Genomic DNA, 14,312 nt, shown 5'->3' on the forward strand with positions numbered 1-14,312 from the left:
TTTCACATTGTTCCTTGTCATCAGGAAATAGTTAAAGAAATCCTTATGCCACAGAATGGAATGGTTATTTGATGATAGGGATTTGAAGAAGGATCGAAACCCCAGCCTAACTCCATTTTCTCTCTGACCTATTCTTTTATGAGTTCTTTCCCTCAGATTAACTTCAATTCCCAGCTCCCACATCTGTAGGCAAACATAACACCCTATGACAGAAATCTAAACTGCCTCCCAAGCAGTGGAAATTTCATTTCTGTAAACAAGCCTTTACATGGTGAGTCCCAGGATAATAATGAACAATATTACAAACTGAGCAAAATCACTAGCAATATAAACACTTTTCTTTACTATATAACCCCAAAGATATTGTTTACATCCTGAACACAGCACATAGATCTCTCTTCCCAGTGTAGCCACATTGAAAATAAACCATTTTTCCTGTTTCACCATTACTTTTGGCACTTTATGTTGGAGCAAGTGGCCAGGACTGTTCTTTTGAAATTTCCCTAGAGCCAGGCCTTGGCCAGGACTCTGGTAATATCTCCAGTCCTGGTGTAGACAGGATGTCCACTGTTACCCACAGTTGATGCCCTTTTCCCCCATTTCCCTCCCAGAATCCTGTGTCTTCTATGTATCTTTGAATGAGGTCTTCTTCTTATATATTGTCCTCATTAATCTGTGCTTTCTAGATCCAGAGTGAGAAAGCACTGGTATGGATGAGTTGTGACACTGGATGCCAGACTTATCTGGCCTACAGTTTTGGTAGCCCAGCTGATGGGGATGGCCAACTCAATTTGATACCCAAAGAGACAGACGTGGACATATTAAAAATCTGTTTGAGCCTAAGGGACAGCAGTCCAGGATCAAGTGTACCCAATGGAGGGATACAGGAGTCTGCTCCTTACATTAGAGTTGCCACTTGTTAACCACCTCCCTGACCTGGAGAGGACTGCATCATCCCTCATATTCACCAAGTGTCCTCACTCTATACATTTTAATCTTTTAGATTGGATCCATTTCTTTTCCCCTTTTTTGCTTTTAATGGGTCTTGGGTCAATAACCCATATCAACATCTCACACAGAGAGTATTGGTCTGGCATCAAAGTGACTGGACCAGGAAGAAAAAAGATAGAAAACTCACATTTGTTCTGTATCCTAGAAAAACATTAATTCTAGGATGCAATATATTCTTGAATGATTTATGACATCCTGGTTTTAAAAAGGTAGGGGACTCCCTGAGTACATCTCTTCTCTTTTGCAAGAATAGAGATGACACAAGACTATTTCCTGAGTAAACAATTTTTAAAAAATTAATGAAAATGTATACAGCATGAAAGAACTGATGGGTAACGTAAGCACAGAGAAACTCTTAAGAAGGGGTAAATATAAATGTTAGACATAAAAAAAAAACACTAACATGAATGGAGAATGCTTTATACAGGCTCCCCAACAAGCTGAGCAGGGTCAAGGAAAGAATCTGGGAGAGTAAGAATTCAAAATACCTGTTTAAAGGAAACACCAAACTTTGAAGAGACACACAGAAATTGGACAGAGATTTTGAACAGAGATTAAAGTAAATTTTACAATTCATATCCTGTTGCAGCTTATTTTTTTTTTTGGACTTAAGATTACTAGACTCTGCCATGATGAGAAGATGGTTCTGAATGCTTCCTTTAAAACTGGTGGCCACCCAGATTCATAATAAAAGCTAATCTATTTTCAAAATAAATAAATAAATAAACTGAAAAAATATATAAAGACGCATAATAGCAGAATTGAACCAGTGGAATAATCAGTGAACTCAGAGACAGTCCATATGAAAAAAAATTACAGAGGAGAAAAAGGATGAAAAGGAATGAAGATATTGTGATACTTGATCCTATGGAAGATTATTAATACTTGATCCAATAGTATCTAAATGATATTGAAGAGGGAGGAGACAATGACAAAAAGGTAGAAAGCTTATTTAAATAAAATAACAGAAAACTTTCCAAACCTTGAAAATGATACAAATATCCAGGCATAAAAAGATCAAAGGCATCAATCAGATTTAATACAAATCAAACAATACCAAGGCCTATAAAAAAAACCAAAAGATCAAAGATAAACTGAGAATTCTGAAAGTAGCATGAGAAAGAGATCATTTACATGGGGTTTCAATATACCTGGAAATAGGTTTCTCAGCAGAAATCTTACAGGCCAGAAGGGAGTGGATGATAACCTTCTAAGTCCTGAATAGTATTCAATGTAGAATAGTGCAGCCATCAAAGTCCTTCAGACATGAAGACTAGTCGAAGACTTTCCCAGACATAAATCAAGTGGATTTATTACCACCAAACCTGTATGATTAAAAAAAATAAGCTAAAGGGAATACCTCATCCTTCATGTTCCCTTTTCCCTAAGAAGAAGAAATATAAGTGTTAACCATCTGACCTTTCCTTGAGTTTTATATTTTATATGGCTCCTGTGCATATGTTTGTGTTAATAAATTTGTGCCTTTTCTCCTCTTAAAAAAAAGTGGGGAGGGAATACCGTAAACTTCAAAGAGTGTTGGCATGTAACATAAAAACAGCTAAGTATAGAAAACTCACTGGTAATAGTGAGTATACACTGGCAAATTTAGCATATTCAATTTGCAAATTCAGGATATCCAAACATTGTTACCATGACATGTAATCCACTTATATCTGTGGCATCAAGGTTAAAAGGCAAAACTATTAAAATAAGAACAGTTATAATAACTAGTTAAGAGTTCAGCAATATAAAAATATGTGCCATAAAAAATTAAAAACCTAGGCAGATGGAGTCAAAGTGTGGAGTGTTTTTTTTAATTTGTTTTGTAAGCAAAGGTAAAATGTTATTTGTTTGAAATAATCTATCATAAGATGTTGGTGTGAACTTTATCATAACCACAAAGGAAAAAGTTTAATACTGCCAGGCGCAGTGGTGCATGCCTATAATCCCAAGGGGCTTGGGAGGCTTAAAACGAGTTCAAAGCCAGCCTAAGCAAGAGTGAGGCACTAAGCAACTTAGTGAGACCTTGTCTCTAAATAAAATACAAAATAGCGGTGGGGATGTGGCTCAGTGATTGAATGCCCCTGAGTTCAATCCCTGGTATCCACCCCCCCCAAAAAAAAGTTTAAAAATACACTAAAAATAAAAATTCAAGGAATCAAAACATACTGTTGGGGAAAATTGCTTAAATACAAAGAAAGCCATTAAGAGAGAAAGGAAAGGTCTACAAAAGAATGAGAAAACAATTACCAAAATGCCAGTATTGTCATAACCTATCATCAACTACTAATTAAATGGATTAAATTCTTCAACTAAAAACACAGAATGGTAGAACAAATTTTAAAAAATAATTTCCAACTATGTGTTTTTGCAGTAAAAGCATTTTATTTTCTCACTAATTTCTTTATACAAAATACCCTCACCCCTTAACACTTAGAATTTAACTTTAAAACCAGTATTTACTTATTTGCAATGTAATCTGGAACGAATGGGAAAAAGAAAATGTGATATGTCCTTATAGGATTCATGTGCTTGTATTGATCCTCAGCAATAGAACTATATATCTGTATCTGTAACAATATGTTTATCTATATTGATATCCCAACTATGTGTTCTCTATAGAGATTCACTTCATCTGCAAGGTCACCCATAGACTTAAATTGAAGGGATGGAAAAAGATATTCCAAACAAGTGAGACCAAAAGATATCAAGGCTAGGCCTGGGGTTGTGGCTCAGTGGTAGAGCACTTGCCTAGCATGTGTGAGGCTCTGGGTTCAATCCTCAGCACCACATTAAAAATAAATAAATAAAATAAAGGTATTGTTTTGAACTACTATTAGAAACAAAATTTTTAAAAATAGATATCAGGGGTAGCTATACTTATACAAGATAAGATCAATAAACAATAAAATGAGACAATGGCCATAATATAATAAATCACAAAGGGATCAATACTGAAAGGGGATATAACAAGTATAAATATATATGCAAACAACACTGTATCACATAATCATATAAACCATATATTAAGAGATTTAAAGGAAGAGATAATAGAAGATTGCAACATCCCCACTTTCTTCAATGGACTGATCATCCAAACAGAAGATCAATATAAAAGCTTTGGGTTGAAACTGTATGCTAAAACAAACGGACCTAATAGATATTTATTGTAAACAGTAAACAATTCTGCACTGTGCTTTTTTTCCCATTTAACAATAATTGGAGACTATTATGCTGTGAAATAAGCCAGTCCCCCGCAAAAAAAGGGTTAAATGTTTTCTCTGATATACAGAAGCTAATCCAAAATACAGGGGGATAAAAAAAATAGAAGAAAGATAAGTGGAGTGGATGAAGGGGAATTAAGAGAAGGGAGGAGGAATAGGATAGGGAAAGACAGTCAAATTAATCTAACTTTCCTGTATACATATATGAACATTTTTTTCATATATTTGTTAGCCATTAGTACTTCTTTGTTTGAGAAATATCTGTTTATATTGATGAGTTGCTTGGGTTTTTTCCAAGTTTTTTTTTTTTTTAGTTCTTTATGTATTCTGATTAGTCCCCTATTGAAGAGTAACTGGCAAAGATTTTTTCCCATCCTGTAGGCTCTCTCTTCATGCTCTCATTTTCTTTTGCTGTGCAGAAGCTTTTTATTTGATTTCATCCCACTTAGTGATTCTTGGTTTTATATCTGCAGTTTTAGGAGTCACCTTAAGGAAGTCAATGCCTGTGCTCAGATGGTGGAGTATAAACCCTATGTTTTTATCTAGCAGTTGTAATGTTTCTTGTCTAATTCTTAAGGTTTTTATCCACTTTGAGTTTACTTTTATGTCTGGTGAGAGATAGGGATCTAGCTTCATTCTTCTACATATGGATAGATTCCCCAACACCATTTCTTATCTTTGCTCCAACATATATTTGCAACTTTATCACCAATTAGGTGACTGCTTCTATGTAGATTTGTCTTTGTTTCCTGCCCCATCCCATTGGTCTTCATGTGTGTTTTGATCCCAATAACATGCTGTTTTTATTACTAACTCTAGCCTAATTTGAGATCAGGCACTATCTTCTTGCTCCGTATTGCTTTGGCTGTTATGGGTCTTTTATTTTTACATATAAATTGTTAGGACTATTTTTCCTAGTTATATGAAGAATGTTATATTAATATTAATATTAGAAAATATTAGCATTTTGAGAGGTATTACAATAAATCTTTGGATCACTTTATGACCATTTTACAATATTAATTCTGCCTATTCAAGAGCATGCCTACCCTTTCATCTTTTGAGGTATTCAATTTCTTTCTTCAGTGTTCTATAGTTTTCATTATAGAAAACTTTCACTTCCTTTGTTAGATTTATTTACAAGTAGTTTTTTAGGGTACTTGAATGGAATCATTTTCCTTATTTCTTTCTAAGCAGATTCATTATTGAAATTAGGAAAGCTATTGATTTTTGTGTTGATCTTGTATGCTGCTACTTTATTGAATTTGTTTACCAGCTCTAGAAGTCTTTTGGTGGAGTGCTTTGGATCTTCTACATATATAGAATCAATGTCATTAACAAAGAGTTACACTTCTTTTCCTATTTGTATCTATTTAATTCCCTTCTCTTGCCTGATTGCTCTGGCTAGAGTTTCAAGAACTATGTCGAATAGGATGGTGAGAGCAGACATTTTAGATAAAATGCTTTCAGTTTTTCTCTTTTCAGTATTATGTTGGCTTTGGGTTTGTCATATGTTCCTTCTATCCCTCGTTTTTTCAATGTTTTTAACAGAAATGCTTGCTGAATTTTGTCAAAGGCTTTTTCTGTACCGATTGAGATGATCATGTGATTTTTGTCCTTAATTCTGTCTATGTGGTGAATTCCACTTATTGATTTGCTTATGTTGAACTATTCTTGTATTCCTGGGAGAAAACCCACATGATTATAGTGTACCATCTTCTTAGTGTATTTTTTATTCAGTTTGCTAATCTTACTATTAAGTATTTTTGCATCTATATTCATCAGGAATATGTATCTGTGATTTTCTTTCCTTGATGTGTCTTTTTCTGGTTTTGGTATTGGGGTGATACTGGTCTCATGGAATAAGTTTGGAAGTATTCCCTCCCTTTTCATTTCATGGAATAGTTTAAGGAAGGTTGGCATTAGTTCTTTAAATATCTGGTAAATTCAATTTAGGTAGGTCTAGAAAGTTGTCGACATCTTTTTGATTTTCCAGTTTATTGGAGTATAAATTTTCAAAATAGTTCCTAATGATCCTTTTCACTTCAGAAATGTCTTTGGTGGGGCTGGGTTCCTGGCTCAGTTTTAGAGCACTGGCTTCACATGTGTGAGGCACTGGGTTCAATTCTCAGCACCACATATAAATAAGTGAATAAAATAAAGGTCCATCAACAACTAAAAAATATTTTTTAAAAGAAATGTCTTTGGTGGATATCTCCTTTTTCATCTTTAATTTTGCTGATTTTTCTCTCTCTTCCTTTTGGTAACTTTGGCTAAGGTTTATCAATCCTGTATACCTTTCACAGAACTAACTCTTCTTTGCAGTGATCCTTTACATTGCCTTTTATTCTCAAATTCATTAATTTTGGCTCTGATCTTAATTAGTTTCAGTCTTCTATTGATTTTTGGAGTTAGATTGTTCTTGCTTTCCTATGGCCTTTAGATTCAGCATTATATTATTTATTTGGGATCTTTTTGGTTTGTCTCTTTTCATATAGTACTCAATGCTATAAACTTTCTCCTTGTAACTGCCTTCATACTATCCTAGAAATTTTGATATGTTGTATCTGTGTTCTTGTTTGTTTTAAGAATGATGTTTTTATTTACCCTTAATTTCTTCTATGACCCATTCTTAAGTCAAAAATATATTGTTCAATCTCCACATGTTAATATTTTATTTTTTATCTTGTCATTGATTTTTAATTTTATTTTATTATGATCTGATAGGACACAAGGAATTCTATTTTTTCAGATTTCTATTTTAGAATAGAAACATGCAGCTGAGAAGGAAATGAATTCAGTTGTTGATGGATGAAATATTCTGTTGATGTCTATTAGGTCTATTTGATTAATAGTATTTTTTCCTGAAGAACCTTTTCTTAGTTTCTTTTTAATTTATTGCTTTGCTTAGTTTTTATGTGAATGACCCATGTATTGGTGAGAGAGGTGTGTTGAAATCACCCAGTATTATTAAGTTATAGTCTATTTTATTCTTTATTATTGAGAAAGGTTTGTTTTATGTGTGTAAATGCACCATTGTTTGGGGCATAAATATTTCCAATCATCCTATAATATTGTTGGATGATTCCTTTTCTGCTTATCATGGAAGGTTTTATTTGATCTACAATTCTGAAGGATAGTTTTGCTGGATATAGCAGTTTTGGTTGGCACCCTTATATTTAAGAGCTTGGTATGTATTATTCCAAGTCCTCCTGCCTTTTAAAATCTAGACTGAAAGATCAGGGATAACTTGTGTTTGTTTACCTCTAAATGTGACTTGCCACTTTTCTCTGGTGGCTTTTAAAATTCTCTCCTCATTCTCTATATTCGACATTTTAATTATGTTTTGGAGAGGACCATTTTGATCCTTTGTACTTGGGGTTCTAAACATATCTTTTTTCTTAATTTATTTAATGTAATTAGGTATATATCAAAGCAGAATACATTTTGATTCATTGTACACAATTGCAGCTCAACTTTTCATTTCTCAGATTGTACACAATGTACATCCCACCATATGTGCAGTCATACATATACCTACAGTAATGATGTCCATCTCACTCCACCATCTTTCCTGCCCCCATGCACTCTTCCCACCCCACCCTCCCCTTTGCCCAGTCAAAGTTCCTCCATTTTCCCCATGCCCCCCCACCCGATGAATCAAAATCCACTTATCATTTGGCCTTTGGTTTGGGGATGATTGGCTTACTTCACTTAGCATGATATTCTCCAACCCCATCCATTTACCTACAAATGCCATAATTTTATTCTTTTTCTATGCTAAGAAATATTCCATTGTGTATATATACCACAGTTTCTTTATCCATTCATCTATTGAAGAGCATCTAGGTTGCTTCCACAGTTTAGCTATTGTGAATTGAGCTGCCATAAACATTGATGTGGCTGCGTTACTATAGTAACATCCTTTGGGTGTAGACGGAGGAGTGGGATAGCTGAGTCAAATAGTGAGTGGTTCCATCCCAAGTTTTCTAAGGAATCTCCATACTGCTTTCAGAGTGGTTGCACCAATTTCCAGTCCCACCAGATATGTATGAGTGTGCCTTTTCTTCCACATCCTCACTAACATTTATTGTTTGTATTCTTGATAACTGCCATTCTGACTGGAGTGAGGTGAAATCTTAGAGTAGTTTTGATTTGCATTTCTCTAATTACTAAAGATGTTGAACATTTTTCCATATATTTGTTGACCGATTGTAAATATTCTTCTAAGAACTGTCTGTTCAGCTCCTTAGCCCATTGATTGATAGGGTTGTTTTGGGGGGGGTTGGTATTAGTTTTTTGAGTTCTTTATATATCCTGGAGATTAGTCCTCCCTACCCTCATACCCCCTCCCCTCTCTTCATTTCCCTCTGTGTAATCCAAAGTATCTCTATTCTTTCCTAGCCCTACCTCATTGTGAATTAGTATCCACATATCAAGAGAAAACATCCAAACTTTGGTTCTTTGGGTTTGGCTATTTTGCTTAGCATGATATTCCCCAACTTCATCCATTTACCAGCAAATGCCATGATTTCATTTTAAGTCTGAGCAATATTCCATTATGTGATATATATAATCACAATTTCTTTATCCATTTATCTGTTGAAGGGAATCTAGTTTGGTTCTTCAGTTTAGCTATTGTGAATTGTGCTGCTATAAACATTGATGTGGCATCACTATAGATGCTGTTTTTAACCCCTTTGGGTATAGATGGAGTAGTGGGATATCTGGGTCAAATGACAGTTTCATTCCAAGTTTTCTGAGGAATCTCCTTAGTGTTTTTCAGATTGGTTGCACCACTTTGTAGTCCCACCAACAATGTATGATTGTAGTTTTTCCCCCACAACCTCGCCAACACTTATTATTGCTTGAATTCTTGATAATTATCATTCTGACTGGAGTGAAATAAAAGAGTAGTTTTGATTTGAATTTCTCTAATTACTAGAGATGTTGAACATTTTTTCATATATTTGTTGATCAATTGTATATCTTCTTCTGAGAAGTGTCTGTTCAACTCCTTAGCCCGTTTATTGATTGGGTTGTTTTTGTTTTGTTTTGTTTTGGTGTTTAGTTTTTGAGTTCTTTATATATCCTGGAGAATAGTGCTCTAATATGCATGTGCTAAAGATTTTTTCCCACCCTGCAGGCTCTCTTTTCACATTATTGTTTCTTTTATGAGAGTTTTTTAGTTTGAATCCATTTATCGATTTTTGATTTTATTTCTTGTGCTTTAGGAATCTTGTTAAGGAAGTTGGGGCCTAATCGAACATGATGAATATTTGGGCCTACTTTTTCCTCTATTAGATGCACGGTCTCTGGTCTAATTTCTAGGTTCTTGATCCACTTTGAGTTAAGTTTTGTGCATAGTGAGACATAGGGATTTAATTTCATTTTGCTGTGTATGCATTTCCAGTTTTCCCAGCACCATTTGTTGGAAAGGCTATCTTTTCTCCAATGTATGTTTTTGGTGCCTTTGTCTAATATGAGATAACTGTATTTATATGGGTTAGTCTCTGTGTCTTCCATTTTGTACCCTTAGTCTACAAGTCTTTTGGGTACCAATACCATGCCATTTTTGTTACTATAGCTTTGTAGTATAATTTAAGGTCTGGTATTGCAATGCCTCCTGATTCTTTCTTTTTGCTAAGGATTGCTTTGGCTATTCTGCATCTCTTATTTTTTCAAATGAATTTCATGATCATTTTTCTATTTATATGAGGAATTCCATTGGGATTTTAATTGGAATTGCATTAAATCTGTATAGCACTTTTGGTAATATGTCCATTTTTACAATATTAGTTCTGCCTATCCAAGAATATGGGAAATCTTTCCATCTTCTAAGGTCTTCTTCAATTTCTTTCTTTAGTGTTCTGTAGTTTTCACTTTATCTCTTTTGTAAATTGATTCCCAAGTATTTTATTCTTTTCTGAGACTATTGTGAATGGGGTAATTTTTCTAATTTCTCTTTCAGAGGATTCATCACTGATATATATAAATGCATTTGATTTATGGGTATTGATTTTATATCCTGCTACTTTGCTTAATTCATTAATTCTAGAGTTTTTTGGAAGAATTTTTTGAATCCTCTAAATACAGAATCATGTCATTAGCAAATATCCTTTTAATTTCTTTCATCTGTCAAGTTTCTCTCTCTGGAGTTTCAAGAACTATGTTGAATAGAAGTAGTGAAAGAGGGCATCCCTGTCATATTCCAGTTTTTAGAGAGAATGCATCTAGTTCTCCATTTAGAATAATATTGGCCTTGGGTTTAGCATATACAGCTTGTACAATGTTGAGGTATGTTCCTACTATCCCTAGTTTTTCTAGTATTTTGAACATAAAAGGGTGCTACATTTTGCCAAATGCTTTTTTGCATCTATTAATATAATCTTTAAGTCTATTGATGTAATTAATTAAATTTGCTGATTTCCATATGTTGAACCAACTTTGCATCCCTGGGATGAACCCCACTTGATCATGGTGTGCTATATTTTTAATATGTTTTTGTATGCAAATTTTCAGAATTTTATTGAGAATTTTTGCATCTATGTTCATCAGGAATATTGATCTAAAGTTTTCTTTCCTTAATGTGCCTTTGTCTGATTTTGGTATCATGGTGATAATAGCCTCATAGAATGAGTTTGGAAGTGGTAGAGCTCTCACCTCACATGTGGGATGCACTAGGTTCAATCCTCAGCATCACATAAAAATACAATAAAGGTATTGTGTCCATATACAACTAAAAATATTTTTAAATGAGTTTGGAAGTCTTCCCTCCTTTTCTATTTCATGGAATAATTTGAGGAGTATTGGTATTAATTCTTCTTTGAAGGTCTTATAAAACTCAGCAGAGAATCCATCTGGTTCTGGGCTTTTCTTGGCTGGTAGGTTTTTTTTTTTTTTTTTTTTTTTTTTTTTTTTTTTTTTTTTTGCTGTTTGAGGATTTAATGGCAGGGGTTGAGGGGACTCTTAGCTGCTGCTTCTGCCTTTCCACGGAGTGCAGAATTTTTAAGAAGGGACATCTGGGAGAACAAGACCCTGCTGGGCAGCGTGAGGTCCCTTCTACCTGGTGACCAGGAATGTCAACTGGCATTGAGGCTAGTGTGCCTATGGGATCTCACATGGATGCACTTGGTCACTTCCTCAAGTTCAGAGGAGCTTGCTCATAGCCACTGGGGAGTGTGATTTGGCCACTGCCCCACTATGGCCCATTGTCCCTAACATTTTGTCCTGAGGAGTCCTGGGACAGACTGATGGGCCACTCTTCTTCTCTGGAGGTTGGAGTAAAGGGAGGAAGTGACTCAGGTTCCATGGAGAGATTGGTGGCTCAGACAGGGCTGGCACTGGCTCAGGACAGTCATGATGCGTGTCATTGGTGCTTAATGGTTGAAGAATGTAGCTGGGCCCAGGGAGGGGTACTGATGTTAGCGGCGGCGGCGGCCACAATGGTAGCAACAGCAGTAGCATCAGCAGCAAGGGAAAGATGGTGGTGGCCCAAGCCTGGGGCTGAGGAATGTTAGGCCTATGGTCCCGAAGTCTTCCCATCATGGGGTTCTCCTGAGGTGAGGTCGGGTGGTGGGAAGGACAAACACAGGGAGCAGATGGGGTAGGGTGGGAGTGGGTGCCTGGGTCTCAGAGCTTGTGGGGGTTCACCCACTTGTAGGTGCCCTCGTACTGGAAGCCCACTCTCTTCATCAACTCATCTGCCTCCACAGGGCCTCGGCTGCCATATGTGTAAGGGATGGGTTGGGGCTTCTCTTGCTCAATCCTGTGCAGCAGTGGTGTGAAGATCCGCCAGGCCTCCCGGAGCTCATCGCTGCGCACAAAGTGCATCTGGCTCCCACAGAAGACGTCCAGAATGAGGCGCTCATAGGCATCAGGAAGCTTCACGTTCTTGTATCTGTTGCCATAAGTCAGGTCCAGCTCTGATTCCTCAGGGTTGAAGAACATGCCAGGCTTCTTGGTCATCATCTTGGTATACACGGCTTCATTTGGCTGCACTCGGATCACCAGCTCATTGCGCTTACATTGCTGGTGGAAGATGTCACCGGCCACATCGCGGAACTGCAGCCTCACCTCGGCCTTGCGCTCATTCAGGGCTTTGCCACAGCGCAGGATGAAGGGCACCCCATCCCACCGCTCATTCTCCACATAGAGGACAACAGCTGCAAAGGTAGCAGTGGTGGACCCATGGGGCACTGTGGGGTCATCCAGGTACCCTTTGGTGGCCTCACCCTCTCCACTAGGGTTCCCCACGTACTGGCCCAGGACCACGTTGTCAGCCTGCACCTCTGAGATACATTTCAATACCTTGACCTTCTCATCACGGACATCATCTGAGTCAGTGGAGGCAGGCTTCTCCATGGCCACCAGACACAGCATCTGCAGAAGGTGGTTCTGCATCACATCCCGGATAATCCCAAATTCATCAAAGTAGCCCCCACGGCCCTCAGTGCCAAAGGGCTCTTTGAAGGTGAGGATCACACAGGCAATGTTGTCCCGGTTCCAGATGGGGCCAAAGATCCTGTTGGCAAATCTCAGCACCATGAGGTTCTGAACCATCTCCTTGCCCAGGTAGTGGTCAATGCGATAGATCTGGTCCTCACGGAACAGGGAAGAGATGTGGTTGGACAGCTGGTCAGAGCTCTGTAGATCTCTCCCGAAGGGCTTCTCCACAATAATGCGATTCCAGCCTGTCTGGCTCATGCAGGTTTCATGGATGTTCTTGGTGACAGCCTCATAAACTGTGGGAGGCAAGGCCAGGTAGAAGAGCCGGTTGGCCTGTGGCCCCTGGTGAAGGGCGTTCATATGGCTGTTCAGGCGCTTGAAGGAGGCTGGGTCGTCATACTGGCCGGCTACATAGGAATTGCGGGTGAAGAACTCCTCCAGCTTGGGCCTCTCCTCTGGGGTGGCTCTGAAGAAGGGCTCACTCTGCTTACGGATGTCATCCACTGTGAGACGGGAGCGAGCATAGCCCACGATGAAGGTGTCTTCGGGTAGAAGGCCATCACGGAACAGCCACCAGATGGTGGGGTAGATTTTCTTCTTGGCAAGGTCGCCCGATGCACCCATGATGATGAATATATGTGTATCAGCCTGGTGGAAGGCATCACCCTGGTACAGCTCTTCCCGCAGGATCCCGCACACCTGGGTCCGACTCAGGGCTACCTGCTCTGCCATGGTGCTCTCTGCGCCTCGTCGCCGTCGCCCGCCGCGCTCGCAGCCCCGGAATGCACGGTCGTTTCCGGGGATTGAGCCCCGTCGGCCCATTTAACCAGTGGGGGCGGGCGCCTCAGCTGAGCTGACCGGCCTCAGGCGAGGCGCCCGGGGCGGGGCCTTGCCGGCCCCTCTCCAGAGAAGGAGAGAGAGAGAGAGAGAGAGAGAGAGAGAGAGAGAGAGAGAGAGAGAGGAGGGGGGGGAGGGAGGGAGGGAGAGGGGGAGGGAGAGAGAGGGAGAGAGGGAGAGAGGCGGGGGGGGGCAGAGGGGGAGGGGGGAGGGAGGAGGGGCGAGGATAAAAATCGGCTGGTAGGTTTTTGATGGTGTCTTCAATTTCATTGCTTGAAATTGGTCTGTTTAAATTGTGTATGTCCTCCTGATTCAGTTTGGGCACATCATATGCCTCTAGAAATTTGTTTTTTGAGATTATCTATTTTATGGGAGTATAAATTTTCAAAATAGTTTCTAACTATCTTCTCTATTTCAATAGTGTTTGTCATGGTATTTCCTTTTTCATCATGAATTTTAGTAATTTGAGTTTTGTCTCCTTTTCATTAAGTGGCTAAGTGTTTATCAATTTTATTTATTTTTTCAAAGAATCAGCTTTTGTCAATTTTTTCAATTGTTTCTTTTGTTTCAATTTCATTGATTTCATCCCTGATTTGAATTATTTAACAGGGAAATAATTTCAAATAATCAAAAAGAACTTCTGGCAGGTAAGGATCTTGGAGATTTTCACAATGTTCTCACAACATATAAAGTCTGCAAACACCAAAATCGACTCTTCTTAGATCTGTCAGAGAATCAGTGGTCACCTCACAGATGATCCACCTTCCACTTTCAGACTCTGCAGACTGCTCT

General features: G+C 38.1%; 1 pseudogene; it reads right to left on the reverse strand.

The window, feature by feature from the left end:
* Positions 1–11,852: 11,852 nt before the first annotated feature.
* Positions 11,853–13,589, reverse strand: LOC144253506 (glucose-6-phosphate 1-dehydrogenase pseudogene; annotated as a pseudogene).
* Positions 13,590–14,312: the final 723 nt, after the last annotated feature.

This window comes from Urocitellus parryii, chromosome 3, assembly GCF_045843805.1.
Source record: "Urocitellus parryii isolate mUroPar1 chromosome 3, mUroPar1.hap1, whole genome shotgun sequence".
Classification (NCBI taxonomy): domain Eukaryota; kingdom Metazoa; phylum Chordata; class Mammalia; order Rodentia; family Sciuridae; genus Urocitellus; species Urocitellus parryii.